The sequence below is a fragment of the Petaurus breviceps genome, unplaced genomic scaffold (genome assembly GCF_028583685.1).
Source record: "Petaurus breviceps papuanus isolate PSGF00001 unplaced genomic scaffold, PetGlider_PUasm1.0 90750, whole genome shotgun sequence".
NCBI classification, from domain to species: Eukaryota; Metazoa; Chordata; class Mammalia; order Diprotodontia; family Petauridae; genus Petaurus; species Petaurus breviceps.
In genome coordinates this window covers 2,569,735-2,585,388 of record NW_027187335.1, presented here as the reverse complement: position 1 = coordinate 2,585,388, position 15,654 = coordinate 2,569,735, and the positions used below count along the sequence as shown (strand labels likewise).

The following is a 15,654-nucleotide window of genomic DNA, read 5'->3' as shown; positions in this document are numbered from 1 at the left end:
CTCTCTCTCTCTCTCTCTCTCTCTCTCTCTCTCTCTCTCCCCCTCCCCCGTCCTTGACAGCTTTTTCTTTTGAATCAAGCTCCTAAGTTTAACCAAGTGAAAATGTAACATAAACCTCAAAGGTTTCAACTGTGGCTGGAAACTCACAAGGCATGAATATTCCAGAGATTGCCACCTTTATCACATGGGTCTCTAGAATATGAGCATGACAAGGGTGTAGGGAGAAGTATAAAGCCCCAAAATGATGCTGCTGAGGAGGCCATCGGATCCCCCATTTAGAGGCAGAAGAGATTATAAATCAAGTTCAACCCCCCATTTTACAGATGCAGAAACTGAGACCCAGAGAGATTAAGGGACTTGCCCAAGGTCACATAGGTAATTAAATTTAGGGGAAAGATTTGAATCTGGTTCCTCTGACTCTAAAGTCAGTGCTATTAGCCAAGCCAACATTCAAACTGACCACATTCCTCTGACTCTCAACTCAATTTCTTTCCCCTAACCATCCTCCCTCCTGATGAACTGCAGAATTTGAATGCACTGAGGAGCCTTAGTGTGTTGGAAAATCAGTCAGGAAAGCACCATGAACCAAAAACAAACCTTGTAGGTGGTGTGTGCTCTGTGCCGTGTGTGTGTGTGTGTGTGTGTGTGTGTGTGTGTGTGTGTGTGAAACAGAGACAGAGAGAGAGAATAGCTATTCCTGCATTAGGGGTGCTGATGGCCTAATGGGGGTATTATACATACATATATACACATATATACAATGATGTGTCATGGAGTAATGGGGAAGGAAGCTTTGGCATCAGGAGACCTGGGTTCTAACACTTTGACTTTAAGCCAGTTATTCTACCTCTATGGGAAGCAGCCAGTTCAAATCTGGACTCAGATACTTAGCTGTGTGACTCTGGACAAGTCACTTAACCTTGTTTGCCTCAGGCTCCTCATCTGCAAATCAAGTCAGAGGAAATGACAAACCAGTATCTCTGCCAAGAAAACCCAGTTGGGGCAACAAAGAGTCAAACACGACTGCAACACCTGAACAACAAAGTCAGCCTTAGGTTGAGAAAATTAAGTTTGGGGCACCTTAGGTGGCTCAGTGGATAGAGTGCTGAGGCTGGAGTCAGGAAACTCATCTTCCTGAGTTCAAATCTGACCTCAGACACTTGCTATCTGTGTGATCCTGGACAACTCTCTTAACCCATTTTGCCTCAGTTTTCTCATCTATAAAAGGAACTAGAGAAGGAAATTCACTTCAGTATCTCTGCCAAGAAAACCCTAAATGGAGTCACAAAGAGTCAGACACAGCTGAAAAACAAATGAATAACCACTTCACCTCCATGGGCCTCAGTTTCTTCTCAGTAAATTGAGGAAGAGGGACTAGATGACCTCAAAGAACTATTTCGATTCTGATGTGTCTGCCTCTCAAAGATACATATGACCCTTGAAGAACGTTTTGACCTTGGCAACAAGGAGCCATTTTTTGTCGTGGTTGTTCAGTTGTTTCAGTCACATTTAAGTCTTTGTGACCCCATTTGGGGTTTTCTTGGCCAAGATACTGGAGTGGTTTGACATTTCCTTCTCCAGCTAACTTTACAGATGAAGAAACTGGGGCAAACAAGGTTAAGTGACTTGCCCAGGATCACACAGCTAAGTGTCTGCATTCAAATTTGAACTCAGGGCTTCCTGACTCTAGTCCCCAAGCTCTGTGTACTACACCATCTAGCTGCCTGATAAGGAACAATAGTAGAATTTTAAGGAAAAGAGTGACAAGGCAAGATAGGGAGGTAAGGAAGATTAGTCTGAGAGTAGCAACAAAGATGGATTGGAGCAAGAGAGAGTATAGATGGGAAGACCTGTTGGGAAGCTATTGTTTTGGTCTAGAAAGGTAATGAAGGCCTGAAATAGGATGGTAGCAATGGGAATAGAGAAGAGGAGAGAGATGTGAGAGATAGTACAGAGGTAGACCGGTTTCATCTTTGTTTTTGTATACCTGGAACCTAGCACAATGAGCATCAATAAATTAGGCGATAAACATTTATTAAACACCTAGTATATGTCAGGCACTGTGCTGCCCTCAGAAGCTTGCAGTCTAGTGGGAGAAAGAACATAGAAACTCACTATGTACAAGTAAACCATATAGAGGATAAACAGGAAATAATCAACAGAGGGAAGGTGCTAGAATCAAGAGCCAGGCATGCTACTCAGAGCAGCAGCAGCCCTTCTCATTCCACAGTAGCCAGCTATGACCCCCAATGCCCCAGCCACCATGTTGAAGGGACTCACAGCTGGCATTGATCTTGGCACCACTTACTCCTGTGTGGGAGTCTTCTAACATGGGAAAGTGGAGATTGCTGCTAATTAACTACTCCAAGCTATGTCACCCTAACTGATACAGAATATTTTCAGTGATTCTACAAATAATGAACCCCAGTAATATGGTCTTTGATACCAAACATCTGATTAATTGCAGATTCGATGATGCAATTGTACAGTTAGACATGCAGCACTTGCCTTTCATGGTGGTGAATGATGCAGACAGGTCTAAGGTCCAAGTGGAGTAGAAAGAAGAAATAAAAAATTTCTATTCAGAAGAAATATCTTGACCAAAATGAAATTGTTGAAGCTTACCTTGTCATAAATGTTGTCGTCACAGTACCAGCCTACTTCAACATCAGGCCATCAAAAAAGCTGGAACCCTAGCAATACCACCATCCTCACCAAGCAGACACAAATCATCACCACCTACTCAGACAACCAGTCTGCTCTGCTTATTCAGGTTTATAAAGGTAAGAGAGAGAAAAGACAAAGAATAACAACCTACTTGGCCAGTCTGAGCTCACAGGAGCACCCCGCCACCCCACCCCCACCAGTCCCCAGAGGTATTCTTCAAATTAAAGTAACACTTGATACTGATTTAAATGGTACCCTCAATATTTCTGCTATGCACAAAAAGAGTAAAGGCAAGGAGAATAAGATGACCATCACCAATGACAAAGGTCATCTTAGCAAAGAGTGTATGGTCCAGGAGGCTGAAGATGAGAAGTAGAGACACAAGGTGTCTTCCAAGAATTCTCTTGAATTTTATTCTTTCAACATGAAGGCTACCATAGAGGATTTGAAATTCCAAGGCAAAATTGGTGATGAAGACATACAAAAGATCCTTGACAAATGTAATGAATTGACTAGAATTAGACTGCTGAGAAGGAAGCATTTGAGCATCAGCAGAAAGAATTAGAGAAGGTCTACACTCCCATCATCACTAAACTGTAGCAGAGTGTATGGGGCATGTCAGGAGAGACATCTGGTAAGTTCCCAGGGGGTAAAGCCGCTCATTTGGAGGTGCTTCTTTCAGACCTACCATTGAAGAAGTCAACTAAATACACCAGAAGAAAGCATTCTGCATAGCTTTCCAAAAACTGAAGTACTCAAATCTATAGTCAAGGCAGTAACAAATTAAAAGTAACATTTAAGCTACTGTGTAAATCTGGGCATTCTAAATTCTTGAATGTGTGCAAAGGCAGAGAAGTAAACAACATTGCATTGTATCAGTTCCTGTAAAAAAAAAAAAAAGTAGAAATGCAATTCTTGTCCTGGAGAATAAAACCTATTTAAAATAGGGAGAGGATGTTTGGGGAGGGAATAGTACAGGCATGTAATAAATGTTTGTTGAAATAAATTGAATTGCCATAACATGGCAATAAATTTGAAATGATAAGTGAAGGTAGTAAAAAAACACATCAAGGTATCAAACCCAGGAGACTGGGTGAATGATGGAGGTATTGACAGAAACAGGGAAGGTGGAATGTAGAAAGGTCCTTTTAGGAGAAAGATAGTAAATTAGGTTGTGGTCATGTTGAATTTGAGATGCCAGTGGTAGGACCAAGTTGTAACCACATAAGCAACTGAAAATGTGGTTCTGGACCTTTGTAGAGAAAGCAGGCAGCTAGGTAACACAATGGATAGTGCTCTGGGCCTGAAGTCAGGAAGACTCATCGTCCTGAGTTCAAATCTGACCTCAGACACTTACTAGCTGTATGACGTGGGCCAAGTCGCTTAATCTCGTTTGCCTCAGTTTCCTCATCTGTAAAATTGCTGGAGAAGGAAATGGCAAACCTCTCCAGTATCTTTGCCAAGAAAACCCCAAATGGGGTCACAAAGAGTCAGACACAACTGAAAATGACTGAACTAACAAGACAAGCCGGCCTTTCTCTGCGAAGAAGTAGCAGCTGAAATCTTTGCATTGAATGAGGTTCCTAAGAGTCATGTATTGATTTTCTACTTATGTCTCCAGCACTTAGCACAAATGCTTGAACTATGCAGTAAGAACTTGTTGTTGTTGTTTTCATTCATTTCATAATCTCTAGACAACCACTACTTTTCATCCCATTAGTTTCTCCTGTGTAGATAAGCTAACCTCACTTGAGTGATTATTTTGCTTCTATTTTCCCTGTCAAAGAGAGTGATCTTTGAACTGGGAAAAAAAGAAAAAAACAAAAATCAAAGTTAAAAGGAAGTTGAGAACCAAGACCAATAAAACAGTAAGTACCAACCTAAATTCAAGAGATCTAGTCTAGATGAACTATAGCCTTAGGTAATGAAAAAAATGAAATGTGTGATTGTTGAGCTATTGTGAGTGATTTCTGAAACCTAATGCTTAGCATGGTGCCTGGGACTTAGTTGGCCTTTTTTAATGTTTATTGACCAACTTTTTGATTGACTAATGGAGAAGACTTCAAGAGTGGAGGAGGGCAAATGCTGTCCTATTTTTTTTTAAGGAAAAAAATAGAATGTTCATACTGTAGGCCGGGGAACTTAACTCTGATTCCCAGCAACGGTCTAGAACATAGAGTTAGAAGAATGGTTAGTGAATATTTAGAAAAGAAAATATTGATCACAGAGAGTCAGCATAGCTTCAGAAACATGTCACACCAAACTAACCTCATTTCCTTTATTGACAGGGTTACTTAACTGGTAGATAGGTGATTGCTATGGTCATAGGTTACCTAGATTAACCAAGTGGTTATTGAAAAAACTTCTCAGGCCTTCTTTATGGAAAAAAATGGAAAAATATAAACTAACTAGTAAAATGGAGTCCTGGTATTGTAGTCAGGAAGTACTGATTTCCAATCTAGTCTCAGGCACTCACTAGTTGTGTGACTGGGTAAGTCACTTAACTTCTCTATACCTCATTTTTTCATCTGTAAAATGGAGATAATAACCTACCTACTAGGGTTGTTGTGAGGATAAAAATGGAGTCATATTTATAAAAGTCTTTGCAAACCTTAAAGTGATAAATAAATTCTAGCTATTATTAAATATTATATCACATTATAGATTATTATATAATCATCATCATCATCATCATGATTATATGATGATACAATTTGGTGAATCTCCTTGAACGGCTAGACCCAAAGAGTAGCTATCACTATGTGATAAAGGTTGATCTGAGGAACTGACGATAAGTTTGATGAGTGTCTATCTCTAAGATGATTGGTGACTAAGGATGCGGGAGTCTGTACTCTCTTTGGTTTATAAGAGTGAGCTGGAAAGTGATGTATTCTTTTAATCTTTTCATGTTTTTTTTTCCTTTTTTCACTTCCTTTCCCTTGGATTTCCAAACTAAAGTTCAGTGAGAAGAAAATGGTGACTAGCAAAAAGGTAAGTAAAATGTGGGGCTCCTGGGACCCCCATTACTCACTGCTTTTACTATCTTTCTATTTACTTTCCTGAACATAGTTCAAAAACCAACCAACCTAAGAATGGACATCTCCAGCTTTGGGAATTACCTCATGGGTAAGCCTGAGTTACAGAATTCATTAATAAGATGCCAGACATCCAAAGGGAGAAGACTTCTTAAAGGAGAATAGGATAAGCCATGAGGAATCTGAGACTAGAGGATCTAGATCTTGCCAACACTTCAAGACATTGCAGGGAGTATATTTATATTTAAATTCCTATATTTATTTGTTCCTGTCTATCTGAGAATTTTGTGTATTTTCTGTTGTAGGTAATAGTAAGGTGTATACCTGATATTCATACTTTACATTGAATGTCTTTTGAGAGATTCTTTTATCCAAATGTGGAAAAATCTGAGACAAAAACTGTACTGTCTTGTTCCACCCCCCCCCCCCAGGTTAGAGGAAGAAGAGATAACCTGTCCTCTTCCCCAACTCCTCACTCCACATACACACACACTCAAGAAGATCCAAGTTCAAAACCAACTTCAACTCAACACCCATAAGCAAAGCCTCAAAGAAAAATACACCTTGGGCACAAGTTCAATTAGAATTTCTATAAAAGATGAAGCAAGAGGGGTTTTTGTTTGTTTGTTTTATAAATGAAATAAGATTCCTAGAGGGGAAAATGGAAAAGAAATGAGAATTATGGAAGTATTAGAAAAAAATTAATAAGAGGTATGGGACTTGCCCAAGCAATAAGTTCCCCAAAATTAGAATGGACCATTTAATTAGAATTAACCATAAGTTAATGACTCCATAAGACAAAAAAAAATATTCAAAGTCAAAAAGCCTGAAAAAAAATAAAAGAAAATATGATTTTTTTCTTAGCAAAAACAATTAATCAGGAAAATATATCAAGGAGGGATATTTTAAGAATCACTGGTCTATCTGAAACCCATGCCTCAAAGAGACTAGAGACATCATATATCCAAGAAATCATAAAAGAAAATGGCCCAGATCTCTTAGAATTAGAGGGCAAAGTGGAAATAGAAATAATCTACTGGTCAGCTCTGTGGAAGTGGGTGAAACAAAAACAAAAACAAAAACTAAATGAAAACTCCCAGAAACATTATAGCCAAAATCTTAACTTCTAATTGAAAGAAAATTATTGCTACACACAACCAGGAAGACAGATTTCAAATACTGAGGAGCCACAGTTAGTATCACACAAGATTTAGCAGGCACTACAAAGGAGTGGAGTTTGGAATATGATATTCCAGAAAGCAAAAGATATAGACTCACAACCAATAACTTACCCAGAAAAACAAAATGAACTTACAAGGGGGAAAAAATGGATCTTTAATGAAATTGAGAACTTCTATGTATTTCTGATGAAAAGGGTAAGGCTTCATAGAAACTCTGAAGGGTAAACACAGGAGTCAAGAGAAAGATAATACAAATCAAGAAATAAACAAACAAACAATAAAATAATAATAAAAATAAAGAAATAAATTAAAATAATATAAAAAGGTAATTGTGAGTGATCATAAGAGATGAAACAAGGATAAACTGTTTATATTCTAATATAAGCATATAACACGTGTCCCTCAGAAAACTATCATCATCAGGGGTCATGGAGAAAGTTGATTAGACAGAAGGCCTGGTAGTGGTTCTGTTTTGATGACCTTAAAAGAATAGAAAGGGAAGGAGAAAGAAACACACTAAGGGCAAAAGATAAGAAAAACTATCTCACATAATTGGGGTGGGGAGCAGGCAGCACTTGAACCTCACGCTTCCTTCTCACATCAAAGGAAGGAAGAATAAACATACGCCCTTGAGTGCAGAAATATATTTCACCCAACAAGGCATCAAGAGGGAAAGGGAAGAATAGAGAGAGGAGTAAGAGGAGAATAAAGGAGAAATTAGCCCTAAACAAAAAAAAAAAGTCGAACTAAAGATTTCTTTATTGTAGTTCTTTCTGCAGAGGCAATGTATTGGAAACTGAGGGAGTACCCATCATTTGAGGAATGGCTGAACCAGTTTTAGTATACGAATGTGATAGAATACTACTGTGCTATAGGAAATGGTGAATGCAAAGGTTTCAGACAAAGCTGGAAAGGTTTGTACAAACATAGAAAATGAAGTAAACAGAACCAAGAGAATAATTTATATGAGAACAATATTGTAAAGACAAATGACTTTGAAAGATTTATGAACGCTGATCAATGCAAAGAGAAACCAACATTCCATAGGACTCATAAGTGATACTACTTACCTCCAAATAGAGATGATAGACTCAGAGAGCAGATTAAGATGCATTTTGCGGGGAGGGAGAGACATGACCAACGCAGGAATTTGTTTTGCTTGACTATATATGTTTGTAACGGGTCTTTTTTTTTCTTTCTTTCTCAGTTGGGAGTGGGGATATGGTTAAAAGGCATATTTTCCTTGATTTTTTTAAAAAAATTAATTTGAAAGGAAACAATAGGGGAAGTAACTTGGGATGTTGAGCCTAGAAAAGAGAAGACTTGGAGAGAGGGGACACCTGAGAGCTGTCTAAAAATTTAAATGACCATCATGTGGAAGGGAAACTAAGCTTGATTACAGAGGGTAGAGCTAGGAGAATGAGTAAAGTTCCAAAGAGGCAAATTTAGGTTTAATTTAAGAAAAGGCTTCCTAAAAATTAATTATGTAAGAGTGGAATAAGTTCTGCAAAGGAACCTTCTCTAATACACAAGAAGTTATTCCCGCTACTATCTTACTCCTGTCCCCAACTTCATAATGAGGCACTTTTCTCCCCCAGAACAGGGGAGAACAACATCCCCCCTTCCAGAATAGTTTGAGTAAGTCCCAAAGGTTCAAGGACACTAGAGGATTTTTCAGAAGCTTAGGCCCAGCTACTTCCTCTCCATCTCAACCTTACTCTCCAGTCCTTACCCACTGAATCTCCAATAGACACACAAAAGGCAAAGTGTAAAGGGCATGGGTTACCCCACCCAAATTTTTCTTCCTTTCCATTCCACCCCTACCACATACACCCACTACTCCCAAGATCAAACATCTTGGCCCCCTGCCTAAGAAATGTTCCCTCCTACCTTTTCAATATTCTTACACTGTACTCTCCAACATGTATTCTGCAATCTAGTGACACTGGATTTCTTACAGTTTCTCCCATGGGACTTTGCATCTCTCAGCTTTGTGCCTTTCTACTAGCTATGCCCCATTCCTGGAATGCTTACCCTTCCCTCCTCCCCCTCCCCCCCACCTCTGGGCTTCAGGATGCAGTTCAATTCCTGCCTTCTTCAAGAGGCTTTTTTGGAAGTCCTCCCTACTCCACTCCGTCACAATCTCCCCTCTGCTGGTATTTTCCCTCTAAGATTACTTCCCCTCTGCTTTTCCTATATCTTGTATGCACTTGGTTGTTTCTATGTTGTCTCTTTTTCTCTCATTAAAATGTGTGGCCCTTTGAAAGCTGAGACCAAGTTTTTGCCTTTCCTTGTATGCCCAATGCTTAGCATGAGCCTGGCACATAGCAAGCACTTAATGAAGGTCTATTGACAATTTACTATTTTCAGAAGTGTCTTCAAGAAGAGGATCTCAAGGGTCAGCTAGGTGGAGTCAGGAGGACCTTAGTTCAAATCCAGCCTCAGACACTTAACACAAAAACTAGCTGTGTGACCTCAGGCAAGTCACTTAACCCCAGTTGCCCTCCAAAAAGCAAAAAATAAAAAAATAAAAAAAAAAAGAGGATCTCATTGGACTTAAAATCAAAGGACATTGAATGCTAATGGCTAGCACTTAGATCATCCAGTTCAATCTCCTCGAGTTGCCCAAGGACAAAGGGCACCCTGCTTAATTCAATATTTCTGATCCAACAAACCCCTCCTTTCCTGTGAGCTGAAGTGTAGGAGCTAATGGGCCACACACTTCCATTCTTCTAGTCTTTTGCTGGACCTAATCCAGCAGGGAGATAGCCAGCTATCTCCCTTAAAGATTCATTGGTTCTTATACTTCTTCTCCTAACCCCTCTCATCTTAAAACTGGAAGCCAGAGTGTCAACTGTCAATTATCTGAAGCTTCATTATTCAGTTTGTGGATTATTTGGACTTCTTACTTCTATATTACTGTTTCCTCCTCTCTGTTTTTTAACCTCCATTCTTATCATCATTGCCATCATCGTCACCATCACAAAAGTACTGAGTGATCATGGACTCATAGACACAGGTCGCTGCATAAAACACAAACACAATACTTCCCACACCTCCAACATACTTACAGTTTAAAACACTTATGGAAACATAGACTATACAGTGAGTAGATAGATGGTGCAGTGGATAGAGCCCTGGATATGAAGTCCTGAGTTCAAATCTAACCTCAGGCTGTTACTTAGGTGTATGATTCTGGGCGAGTGCCTTCACCTGTGTAGCCCTAGTTTCCTCATTTGTAAAATGAGGACAATAATAGCCACTACCTCCCAGTGTTGTTGGGAGCATCAAATGAGATGACATTTATAAAGCACTTTTCGATCTTTAAAATACTACATTAGTGATGATAATACCGATGGTGGTGGTGGTAAAATAAAAGTGTAAAACCAACATGGAACACTGGAAATGGCAAAAAAAAAATTTGGAGTCAAATTAATTACCTGGTTTTAAGTTTTTGATTTCTTCTACATAGTAGCAATTCGACTTTGGGTAAATCATGTCTCTCTAAGCCTCAGTTTCTCCATCTTTGAAATAGTGATAATAATACTTTTATTGTCTAGCTCAGAGGGCTGTTATAGGAACCTAATGATATATATATATATATACGTATATATATATATATAGTTCTCTATAATCCTTAAAGCATGGAATAAATGCTAGCTAATATTGTGATTACCCAAATTACTAGAGAAACATTATTTCCTTGAGAGGTAATGCATTATGAGGGATAACATGTTTGTCTTCAAGTCAGGAAGTCCTAGGTTTGAATCTTGCTTGAGTCATTTGTTAGCTGTGTAACACTGAGTAAATCACTTAACTCTCTGTACTTCAGTTACCTCATCTATAAAATGGAAATATTGGACCAGATGACCCCAAAGACTCTTTCTGTCTCTAAATCCACAAATCTATGGCCCTCCCAGCTCTAAACTGATGCCATTTTGGCACGGTCAGCTAGGGATGATCAGGTAGACTTCGAAGAGAAGGTGGTATGCTGAACTTGGTCTTGAAGAAAGGAAGGATTCCATAAAGCAAAATCAGACAGCTCTCTAGACAGATGGGCAGAGGGTAGAAGTAGGGATGGGAGGTGGTCAGTGATGTAAGTGTCAAGTCCAATGGCACACATGAAATTTGGAGATGGCTACTCTGTGGCATCTAATTTCCTTGGCCTCAGCCCACACAGATCACTGAGAGTTGGCCGTAATTCAGATGGTAACAACTTGCTCACAGACGTCCTGATGCCAAGGATGCCAAGTCAGCAGGGTCCTCTGCTTCTTGTCCTTTATCCCTCACCCCCCTTCTCTTACTCCCACTATATGACCCCAGACTTTTAGCCAATCGTTGCCCCCTTCATCTTCTCCCCTTGCACAGGGCCTGGCAGTATCTCCCTGGCTTTATTTTTAGCTCAGTGGCCTCCCTCAGCCTGGGTGAAGACTTTGGACTCTGACACTACCAGGGGCTCAGACCACAGCTACTGGAAGTCACTTCCTGGGCCCAGGTTATAAAAAGCCAGTTAGGACACTTTAGTTCAAAAGCAGGTTTTGAAAAGAAAATGAGGAGGTCAAGGAGAAGTATTACAACCCAAGGGGATTTATGAACATGTATTAACCTCCTAAGAGGGTTAACAAGGTTATTCTCTCCCTTTTAATTTTTTTTGTCCCCTTCTTTGTATAATTGGGAAAGAGTAATTGCATCATTTAGCATTTTCACCTGATTTTCAGAAACTCCTCCCCCTTTCAAATACTCAGTGTTCTTTTCCCTCCTTCTACCTGAAAATGAGATTAAAAGTTGCCCTCGATTTTATACAGGGACTAACATGGGTCCCAGAATGCTCACAGCAGTCATTCAATGCCCACTAATCATTTCTTCCTATCTTTCAATGAGATTATAATGCAGCTGGCCCTGAATCCTGGTACAGCCTGACTGTGTTAAGCCCCAACACTCACCAGCAACTGCAAAATACCCTGGAAAAACAAGCCTCGAAATATCTCCTTATGGAACCGGAGACTCCAGTGCCTGCTCAACTGCAGGAGGTAAAGGAGGTGGAGGGTGGAGGGTGGAGGGGTGGGGAGCTGGGAGAAGGATTGGGAGAAGGGACTTGAAGAAATGCACCAAAACCTCTCGCTGGGCCCCTGGGCTGAGAGGAAGCCTTATGGATCATAGACTCGTAGCCCAGAAACTAGAAGAAAGCTCAGATCTAATATAAACCCTTCATTTTACAGATTAGGGAACTGAGAGGTAAAGGGACTTGCCAAGGTAATACAGTCAAGAGGAAAATGTCACATACCTCTCTATGTATTGGGGAAGACCTTTGTGAAGAGAATGTAGTCAATGTATGAGTAAATCAGGCTGGGACCACAGAAAAGCCCTTTTCCTCATCTTGGGAACTGGAATAAAGTGGAAAGTGTACACTGGCTTTGGTGCCATAAGAACTGGGTTCCAGCCTCCACTTACTTCCTATGTGACTTCAAACAAGTTACTTCCATGGGCTTCAGTTACTTCATCTACAATGTAAGGAAGTTGTACTTAATTGGTGCCTGAAGACCCTTCCAACTCTATAGCTCCGATCCTGTAAGTCCCGTGTCCCTCACTGACCTCAATAACAAAAATAATTTGACCTTTTGACTTCCCCATGGAACATCCTCCTTGGTTGAACCCACTAAGAAAGAATTTCCCAATAAGTGGGAACCATACCCACCTTCAGGTTACTCTGGCACCTGCCTTATTTCCCCACAATCTGCTTGTCCTTCCCCCACCCTCCCCATTCTCTCTGTCTCTGTCTCTCTGTCTCTATCTCTGTCTATGTCTCTCTGTCTGTGTCTCTGTCTCTCTCTGTCTCTGTCTGTCTCTCTTTCTCTCTTCCAGCTCTTATAACTACAGAACAGAGGCCATACCAAACCTCAAAGCACTCTGTCGGCGGAGAAGGAGCTTGTTCCTTTAAGTCTTCACAGCTGTCAATGAGGGTTAGCTAAGAATAGCTCTCACAGAAATAGCCACCTGTCAGGGATGATTTAGGTGTGGCTTGAGCCTGAGGCAGTTGGATGGAGGAGATGACCTGTGGAGGTTGCTTCTGGATTGAGCGCTTTGTGGGCACTTGGTGAGTTACTGAATTTTTTTCCCAAGTGATCTTTAATGACATCTCACCACCCTTCGGATTCTCTCCATCCCTGTGTATTGGGACCACACCAAGACCCAGTGAGGGACATTTGAGGAGAGAAAATAAGGGTCAGAAGTTCAAGTGTGAGTAGGTCAGAAATCTAGAATTGGAAGAGACCTCAGAGACCATCAACTCTCACCTTACCTCAACTTACAATTCAAGACAGGGAGGTTGAAGGACGATCAATGACCTGTGCGATGCCACATGGGGAGTGAGCACCAGAAACAAGCTTTGCTAACTCCAATGCCCATGCTCTATTCACTGCCCCACTGAGGAGGCTCTCTAGGTCAGTTGACTCTTGTCCTTACTGCTCAAGTCTCCTAGGGGGAGGGAGGGAAAGGGAAATCAGAAAGCAGGAGGAAAAGAGAAGAGGAGAGAAGAGAACCCTGATATGAAGAAAGAGGATATTCTCTTAAATCCTAAAATGCAACTCTAGATCTGTTCAATTTGAATTGAGATTGCCTTCCATGTGGCAATATTAGATTCTCACTCTAATTGAGATTATACTTAATTTAAAAATGTATAGATTATCATGATTTAGTCATTCATTTATTCTTCTTTACTCTCAATCACCTTTCTCATCAAACACAAATCTTCTTCTTGACTTCATGTATCCTATAGTCCAGCCAAGTTGGCCTTCTGGATGTTCCACACGTATGAAATTCCATCTCTTGTCCTTGTGCCTTTCAACAGGCAATATCCTATGCCTCTGATAGGTCCCCCCTCCTCACTTCTAGACAGTGGTGTGCTGGCAAATGTCTAACAACCAGCTTTCCAAAAATAAAAGTAAAAAATATGCTCAACCCACTTTTAAGTCTAATCTGTATTATTATTTCCTCCATCCCTTTCTTAATTCTAGAAAATCAGTAAAACAACAAATCGTACCCTGATACGAATAATTCCCTCACAATGGAAATTTTGCAGTCAGTTTTTATTAACTGCTACCAACTGATTCCAGCAGATCCCTTCCTTAAAAAGCTTTAGTTTCCCTCAAAACTCCACTTAAATGCTACTTCCAGCCTGAAGATCTCCTGATCCCCTAAGTTACTCATACCCCCAAAAAATTAGTACATATTTTACTTTGATACAAATGTGTTGTATCTCCTATAGAATATAAGCTCTTTGAGGGCACAGACTTTCATTTTGATCTTTGTGCCCTCAGCACCTAGTACAGTGTTTGCCCCATAGTAGGTGCTTAGTGTTTGTTTATTAATTGAAATTATGAGGGAGATACAAGTTCCTACATTCCCCAGGCACCTCAGAATAGTTTAAGTCAATACTAGTGATAGTTTAGGAGAAAATGTCTCTAAATGAAATCTAGAAGTGTTCACAGGGTCTGGTTTGTCAAAAATGACCATAGAGTTATCTGCCAAGAATCTTGTCTGCCCCTGAGCAATAGACAATGTTTACCTGGAATTTGATATCTGTATCATTTCCTAAGGGGGGGGGGGGGAGTGCCGGTGGTAGTAGTGTTTTATAAACATCTCATCTTGTTCCAGGACCTGATGTAGTCCCAACAGAGGCACACTGAACCCAAGGGGGAAAATGTCCTTAACCTCAGAGCTCCTGTTCAGTTCTGGTCCCAGGACCTCAGATTGATGGGAAAAGAAGAGCAAAGTCATGATTCTAGAAAGGGGTCATTCTCTCCCTCCCCAAAGCCCCTATAGAACATTCTTTTCCTTAGACCATAAGCAAATTTCCTTGGATTACAAGCAAAACAGAGCAAGGGATAGAGGGGAAGAAGAAATCAGAAGGAAAGATATCAAGACAGAGAGAGGAAGATTGAGACAGCAGTAGAGACAGGGAGCCAGAGACAGAAGGAAGGAGATGTCAGAACAACAGAGATTGAAGGAGAAAAAGGAAAAGAGAGAGAACGTGAGACAACAGCTGAAAGAGAACATGAGAGATGAAGGAAAGGAGGCTTAATAGGAAAGCAGGGCCAAGGACAGCTATCATGTTTACAATAGAGTCACAACCATCCTTGAAGTAATCTCTGGGCAACAGTGCAGAGGTGTTGGTGTATTGTTGTCAGGGTTACCACCTCAAGTAAACATTACAACAGACCAAGAGATTGACTGTTGGGACATCCTGAAAAACTGGACCCAAGAATTGGTTTGTTGGGGTTTTTTTGTAAGAGTGCATGCAGCCCCTTACGTGAAACTACATCTAGCCAGAAAATAATAGATCAATGGGAAAGCGTAGTGCACACCTGGAGAAGCTAACCATAAATCAAAGTGGTACAGAGGTCAGAGGTACAAATCCTTTCCTCCATCCCCCTGCCTCACAGCTGAGCTGAGCTGAGCTGAGCTAACCCTATCTCTTTCTTTAAAAACTTACTGAAGACAGAACACAGCATCACTGAAAAGGCTCCAGATTTGGAGACAGAGGGATCAGAGGACCTGGGTTCCACTTCTTGATTAATCTTAGGCAAGTTACCTTACATCTCTTGACTTCAACTTGCTCATCTATAAAATGCCAGATTGGGCAAGGTGACCACCTCCCATTTTCCTTTCAGGTCTAGATCTATCATCCTATAAATTACCTCCACCCCCATTTCCTGGTCCTTCTTTGCTGAACCACCCCTCACCAACAGCAGCACCACCACCAAATACACAAT

General features: G+C 40.5%; 1 long non-coding RNA gene across 1 annotated transcript in view; it reads left to right on the top strand.

Annotated features, from left to right (window-relative positions):
• Nucleotides 1–11,757: 11,757 nt before the first annotated feature.
• LOC138145760 (uncharacterized) overlaps nt 11,758–15,654 on the top strand; it is a 6,621-nt gene continuing 2,724 nt past the window's right edge. The window contains exons 1-2 of the long non-coding RNA XR_011164305.1: nt 11,758–11,913; nt 12,746–12,977. This is a non-coding gene — a long non-coding RNA (uncharacterized lncRNA). The remainder of the gene's footprint in view (nt 11,914–12,745; nt 12,978–15,654) is intronic.